General features: G+C 40.9%; 1 pseudogene; it reads right to left on the bottom strand.

The window, feature by feature from the left end:
* Positions 1 to 3,919: 3,919 nt before the first annotated feature.
* On the bottom strand, positions 3,920 to 5,171 carry LOC148147003 (general transcription factor II-I repeat domain-containing protein 2A-like; annotated as a pseudogene).
* Between the last annotated feature and the right edge of the window lie 1,242 nt (positions 5,172 to 6,413).

Genomic DNA, 6,413 nt, shown 5'->3' on the forward strand with positions numbered 1-6,413 from the left:
CAATCCCAATTGGGTGATCATCTGTTTCTTATTTCTTAGTTCCATCCAAATAACTTCCCCGGACATATTCCCAGGAATATCCTCCCTAAGTATACTAGTAATGTTATCTCTTATCAAAAAATCCAAACAGATTCTACAAATACATTAAGGACAAAAGGGTAACTAGGGAGAGAATCGGGTCCCTCAGAGATCAGCTAGGCCGCCTATGTGTGGAACCGTAGGAGATGGGAGATACTAGATGAATATTTTGCCTCAGTGTTTACTGTGGTAAAGGATATAGAATATAGAGAATGTGGGGAAAAAAGTAGCATGAGCTTGAAAAATGTCCATATTACAGAGGAGGAGGTGCTGAATGTCTTAAAATGCATAAAGGTGGATAAATCCCAGGACCTGATCAGGTGTATCCTAGAACTCTGTGGGAAGCTAGGAAAGTGATTGCTGGGTCCTTGCTGAGATATTTGGATCATCGATAGCCACAGCTGAGGTGCCAGTAGACTGGAGGTTGGCTAATGTGGTGCCAAGGTCGGTAAGAAAGGTGGTAAAGAAAAATTGGGGTCTATAGACTGGTGAGCCTGACATTGGTGATGTGCAAGTTATTGGAGGGAATCTTGAGAGAAGAGATTTACATGTATTTGAAAAGGCAAGAATGGATTAGTGACAGTCAACATGGCTTTGTGCATGGGAAATTATGTCCCACTAACTTGATTGAGTTTTTGAAGAAGTAACAAAGAGGATTGATGAGGGCAGAGCGGTAGATGTGACCTATATGGAGTTTAGCAAGGTGTTCAACAAGGTTCCCCATTGGAGACTGGTTAGCAAGGTGAGATCACATGGAATACAGGGAGAACAAGCCATTTGGATACAGAACTGGCTCAAAGATAGGAGACAAAGAGTTGCTTTCAGACTGGAGGCCTCTGACCAGTGCTGTGCCATAAGGATCTGTGCTGGGTTAACTGCTTTTTGCCATTTATATAAATGATTTGGATGTGAACATAGGAAGTATGGTTAGTAAGTTTGCAGATGACACCAAAATTGGAGATGTAGTCGACAGCGAAAAAGATTACCTCAGAGTGCAATGGGATCCGGATCGAATGGGCCAATGGGCTGAGGCGTAGCAGATGGAGTTTAATTTAGATAAAAGTGAGGTGCTGCATTATAGAAAGGCAAATCAGTGCAAGACTTGTACACCTAATGGTAAGGTCCTGGGAAGTGTTGCTGAGCAAAGAGACCTTGGAGTGCAGGTTCATAGTTCCTTGAAAGTAGTGTCACAGATAGATAAATAGTGAAGAAGGCGTTTGGTACAGTTGCTTTTATTCTATAGTCAGTGCATTGAGTATAGGAGCTGCAAGGTCATTTTGTGTCTGAGCAGGACATTGGTTAGGCCATGATTGGAATATTGTGTGCAGTTCTAGTCTCCCTCCAATTGGAAGGATGTTGTGAAAGTTGAAAGGGTTCAGAAAAGATTTAAAGGGATGTTGCCAGGGTTGGAGGGTTTGAGCTATAGGGAGAGGTTGAATAGGTTAGGGATATTTTCCCTGGAGTGTCAGAGACTGAGTGGTGATGTTAGAGAGAGGCGTATGACGTTATATAAAATCCTGAGGGGCATGGATAGGGTGAATAGCCAAACTCTTTTCCCTGGCGTAGGGGAGTCTAAAACGAGAGGCACAGGTTTAAGGTTAGAGGGGAAAGATTTAAAAGGGACCTAAGGGGCAACATTTTCATGTAGAGGGTGGTGCATGTATGGAATGAGCTGCCAGAGGAAGTGGTCGATCTGGTACAATTACAACACTTAAAAGTTAGACTGAAGGTTTTTTTTCATGCTGTACAGCTCTATGACTCTATAACTGTAACTGGTGACCATTTCACTGACCAATCAGCTACTGTTTGCCAGCTGAATCTCCATTTGCACTCACTCCCTAGGACCACTTTTTTTTTAAATGAGTAGCAATCCTTGGTTTTTAAAGCAGTCCTTTTCCCACTTCAGTCTCCTGTCAAAAATGCATGAAGTGAAAAAAAAATCTTCCCATCCACCTATTCCCATGATAGTCTCGCTAATAATTAGCTTTCTGTGATCAGAAATTCCCTTTTCATAACCATTAATAGCACCTTGAAATGTTGTCTCACTCCATGTGCCACGTTCCTTGGGACACAAATGTTGAAAAAGGAGGAAATGATCAATACCACATTGTCACTTTTCAAAATTCAAGTTCAAGGATGTCCTTATCTTGAAAGTTAGAATGTGACATCTTCTCTGAGCAGAGTAATTATGCAAGTGGAGGGGATGTTCCCTGGTGATCACTTTATGATTTATGATTTCTGAGATTCTGAAACAGCCCATGCCCATGTGCAGCTAACTTAGACAACATTCCCGTTTGGGTTTTTAAGTGAAAAATAACGTTTGTACCACACAAATGCCAGGCAATGGCATCTCCAACAAGAGAGAGTCCCCCACCCCACCATTTTGCTTTGACATTCAATGGCATTAACATTACCGAAACCTCCACAGTGACATCCTGGGGGCTTGCCATTGATCAGAAATCCATACACTCCTCCACTTCTGATCTTTGAACATCCCTGATTTTAATTATTTCGTTATTGGCAGCCGTTCAGTTGCTCAAACTCCAAGCTATATAATTTCCATTCGGTACCTCTCCTCTGCCTCTCCACTTCTTTTTCCTTAGTCATTTGCTCCAGTATCTATTTATATGAAGACTCAGTGTCAATTCTGATTTGTAACGCTCCTGTGACACACCTATGGATATTTTACTATGTAAAGTTGCTATCAGATTGTTGTTGACGTGCTCAAATTATTGTAGCAGCGTAGTTTTCCAGCTGACTGCACTCATTGATAAAGTATGCTGCTGTGTGTTCGAACTCCCACACACTGAGATTCTAATACCTTCCCCATCAGATAACAGAGTGGAACTAAACACTTCTCAATCTAACTGGTTGAGAGACATTTGGGAGGAGTCAATAATATTCTCAGTTAGCGAAATGCTCAGGTTTCTGAACAGTCTCACAACAATTCATTAACCAAGGGCCCATTTAGCATTCCTTGTCAAAATACGGTTAATTATTCTGATTACAGAAAGGACAAGGTCTCCATACAAATGGCCAAAAAAAAAGCAAAGTGTTTCAAAGGATGGTTCCTTTTTATGCATCACAGTTTATGATGATAGTTTACAATCAGTCACTACAATATATTTTGCAAAATTTGTGAAGCCATTATTGTTCGATAGCCTACACTGCTCCTGAATGTAGGTGTAAAATAATGGCTATGTTTAAAGAGCTAAAAGGCATTTACTATCTCATATCTACTGCTGGACAATTCTGGCCATAACTGATTGTTTACGGTCATATTGGAAGAGGAATTTCACGCAAAAGTGGCTAAAGTTCAATTTGAGCGGAGGTTGCGAACTATTTGTAGTGGATCTGCCACTTGTTACTATTCTGACCTAATGATCCTTCCAATTAAAAATCAAAGCATGCAGCTTTTATCATGAGGGGCTAAGCCACTGCCATGGGTTTTGACCCTAGCCTGCCCCAGATGTCCACACAAAGTTGATCTCCGCTCAGGAGTCTGCGGCAATTCTTTGATTGAGTTTACCTTGTCTCTGTTGCTGCTGTTTCATGCAGTGTGTTTAGTGCAGGGGTGGGCAATTAATTCTTCCAAGGGACTACATGAGAAACTTGAGTTGTGTTGGGCGGCCGAACCAACAATAAGTTGAACATAATTCTGCTCAGTATTAATTTTCTCCCATTATGAAAAGTGCTAAATTACTGAAACTTATAATCAAAAGAATAAGGATATTCTGTTACAATAAAGATATGAAATTGTGGAGTAGGTCAAATATAGAAGAAATAAACAGTAATAACAATAATTTCAGTATTTCATTTTATTTTTAACATGTTAATCTCACAAACCAATAATGAAAAGTTGTTTCATTATTGTTCAGTATTACAAACAACAAACAACTCTATACAAAAAGCAATAAGTGCTTTTGATGTTTTTCAGTTCATTTTACTTGTTTAGTGAGAAAAACCCAGTCTGTTTTGGGCTTGAACAAGTGCACTGAAATCTGGTTGTATGTCTGAGGTGGATATGCGAAGGACAGCTGAGAGGTGATCATCAGTGATAGAGGATCTGTATTTGGATTTGTTGAACTTCATCACTGAGAATGTCTGTTCACATATATAGATAGATCCAAAGAGGACTAGAATCTTCTGAGCATGCCTCCTCATGTGTGGAAAGTTCTCCTCTTTGAGGGAAGAGTAAAAATCAAGCAGTGAGACTGACCTAAAGTACTCTGCCAGAAGTGTGTCAGACTGCAGGTCAATGAGTTCAAGTTGAACATCACTAGGTGCATTCTCCACATTGCATGTAAATGGGGAAAAAATCATGTGCAACCATTTTAAAGTCTTGAAATCGCCTTGAAAATTCACCATGCAGTGCCTCTAACATAGATGAGTACCTGTGGAGGTGATCAGCTGAAGGTGCAGCTTCCTTCAGTGTTGGCAAGTCGGTGAGAATGTTGTCCTCCATTTGGCTTGAGAGAAGCTGCAACTTTCTCATAAAAGCCTTCACCAAGTTGTACATTTCATGCACAAAAAGGCCCTTGCACTGCAGTTTCACATTTAGTTCATTCATAAGTGCAGTCACATCAACAGCAAAACCAAGGTCTGCAATCCAGTCTGCATCTGAAAGCTGTGGAATGCCATTCCCTTTCTTCACACAGAAATCTTGAATCTCTTCTTTCAGGTCCCATACACTTTTCAGCATTTTGCCCAGGCTGAGCCACCTGACAGCTGTGTGGTAGCCTATGTCACGATGTTCAGTCTCATTTTCCTCCAAAAGTGCAACAAACTGCCTGTGATTCAAAGCTCTTGCTCTGATGAAGTTAACTATTTTAGTTACAACACCAACCACATGGCTAATTTTTAACACTGACTTACACAACACTTCCTGATGTATAATACAATGCAAAAATACCAATTTCTGTCACTTTATCCTGCACTCTCTTTAAGAGTCCAACATTTTCTCCCGTTAGATTTGAATAACCATCCATTGTCACGCCCACCAGCTTGTCCCATTTTAGTCCCAACGTGTCCAAACATGCATTCACCTCCATGAACAAACCATTACCAGTTGTTGTTCCTTTCATTGACTGCATGGCTGCCAGCTCCTCCAAGATTTTAAAGTCCGTAGTTATCCCACGTACGAAGATGAGTAGCCGGGCTGTGTCACATACGTCGCAGCTCTCAACCAAAGCCAAGGAAAAAAGTCAAAGTTGACTGCTCTGTGCTGCAGCTGAAGCTCCAGATTTCTCACGATGTCCCCAATCTTTCTCGTTACAGTGCATCGGGAGAGGGGCACATTCTCAAATGCCTCCTTTTTCTCCGGGCATATTAGTTCTGCAGAGTCCAACAAGCACTCCTTAATAAACTCTCCATCAGAAAACAGTTTACTGTTTCTGGCGATTTTGTGGGATACGACATAACTTGTCTTGACAGCTGCATCTCTGGATATGTGAAGTTTAATGAAAGGTCTTTGCTGGTTATGCAGCTTAGCTAGCAAAGTATCCAACTCCCTTGCCCGCTCTTGATCAGACAAGTTGTTGTACTTCTCGGCGTGTTTGGTCACGTAGTGGCGATTCAAATTATTATCCTTGAACACAGCGACCTGTGCACCACAAACCAAGCACACGGCTTTACCTTTGATTTCTGTAAATAAATATCTACCAGTCCATGTCTTGTTAAAAACGCGGCATTCTGTATCAACCTTCCTTTTTTTGGCATGAACTGACATTTTGAGGGCTAGCCAGCAAGCATCACTTTTAGCTGTTCACACACGGACATACACGTGCATGTGCATCCATACGTAAACATAAAAAGCATCCTTTTCAAAACAAAAGCAACACAGTTGTATTGCGTGCATGGCGTAAATACTTTTTCATTTATGTTCTAATTTAAGATTGACCTCATGCGGGCCGGACAGGAACGACCAAAGGGCCGGATATGGCCCGCGGGCCGTAAAATGTCCAGGTCTGGTTTAGTGGCTACTCAATCAATAGTGAAAGCAAGTTAAGCAGAGACCACATGGCTATGGGATGCCAGTATGTACAATATAGAGCTTTTCTCTAACCATTCCCCTTTGGATTTAAAAAGTTGCATGCATTATGATTTGCAGATATGAGTTACTCTACTTATCCAATATACATACACTATTCATCAATTAAACTGTGTATTAATTCTAGTCCGTCCAACTTTTGACAGTATTTGCACATGTACGTTGTCTTTAAATTGTGCAGGCCATCTAATAGTACATGTATATGTCATCATTAGTTGTTCATTTGGTTTTTGCTCATTCCTGGACAATGTTTCTTCTCTGAGAATCGTGTAATTATCATGCCAAC

The sequence above is a fragment of the Chiloscyllium plagiosum genome, unplaced genomic scaffold, assembly GCF_037043375.1.
Source record: "Chiloscyllium plagiosum isolate Xiang-an unplaced genomic scaffold, Cpla_swu_hap1 HiC_scaffold_18, whole genome shotgun sequence".
Taxonomy (NCBI): Eukaryota; Metazoa; Chordata; class Chondrichthyes; order Orectolobiformes; family Hemiscylliidae; genus Chiloscyllium; species Chiloscyllium plagiosum.